Genomic DNA, 1,314 nt, shown 5'->3' with positions numbered 1-1,314 from the left:
AATCACTACTCCCCTGCCCCCCCCCCAACAGAACAGGAGTAATAATACATTAACGCAAAATTCCTCGACAACTCTGAGACTTCAGTAAATACATCCTGAACAGTCAGGTACTGATAAAAGGCTCATGGGACTGTGTCGGGGGCCTTGGGAGATACTACTGGCAGACAGGAAAAGACGAAGCCCTTATTTGTTCTGCAATTAACACGGGAGAAGATCTTTTCTTTTATTTATTTATTTACATTCATTCACTATACATCATTACAGCAAACAAAACAAGATTTCCCATCCAGAACACAAGGTAAATTGGCTCAATCAAGCACATCAACATACGTGTTATGGTCAACAAATAATTTTCCATTTGTTTCCTGTATATTTTGTTATTTTTGCCATCCTTGATTCCCTATCTCTCACCTTCTGCCATGTCTCACCCTCCTCCCACACTGTCTCTGGTATCCATGGTTGCTTTCTATGCCATTTCCCCCATTTTACTAATTCGCTAATGAACTTAATTAATCTAAATACTTCCAATAGCAAGCGCAGCTGATGTATACATATCCATGAACACAAGTCTGACCCTAGGCATAAACCTCAGTGAGTAGAATGAACATACTATAAAGTAGCACCTAGCTGGGACTATATAGCTTACTGCAGTCATCAAATATGCATTTTTTTTAATTTCAAGAAAAATAGTTTTCATGTGTTTTTTTCCTCCTGAAACTTTATTTTAAATTAATTAATTTACATTCACCCCTAATCATTGTCACAGCATACAAAAAGTGGTTTCCCATCCAGAATATACTGTATAGTGGCTTAATCATGTTTGTTATCATCAATAATTTTCCATTTCTAGTTTTATTTTTTATATCTGCCCCTATGTCTGACCCTCTGTCCTTTCCTACCCTCTTCTCACACTATCTCCAGTGTCTACAGTTGTCTTCCATTCCTTTTCCCCCCATATTTTATTGATCCCACAATTTCTTAAATAATTTAACTACTTTCAATAGCAAGTTCAGCTGGTGATTCAAGAAAAGCAGTTTTGAACTGGTAAGGAAATTTGCTTAAAACTTAAAGCCTGGAACAGATATTCTGTTCAATAGGTACATGAACCCATGAGACAGCTCAAAACAGGACAAACACTCTTAAAACTGGACAACAAAGCCTAGAAGAAAAGCAGCAATATTTTAGTCAAAAGTCACAGAATGCTATTTCACCAGTTCAGTCTCATGTACTTAATCTATCTTCTGTTGTTGTTCCATCTTCCCGATTGAATTCTGGGATATAATATTCAACTCCAGACTTGTCCCTATGATTAAG

Source organism: Tupaia chinensis, unplaced genomic scaffold (genome assembly GCF_000334495.1).
Source record: "Tupaia chinensis unplaced genomic scaffold, TupChi_1.0 Scaffold000683_1, whole genome shotgun sequence".
In the NCBI taxonomy this organism is placed as follows: Eukaryota; Metazoa; Chordata; class Mammalia; order Scandentia; family Tupaiidae; genus Tupaia; species Tupaia belangeri.
This window is presented reverse-complemented; position numbering follows the sequence as displayed.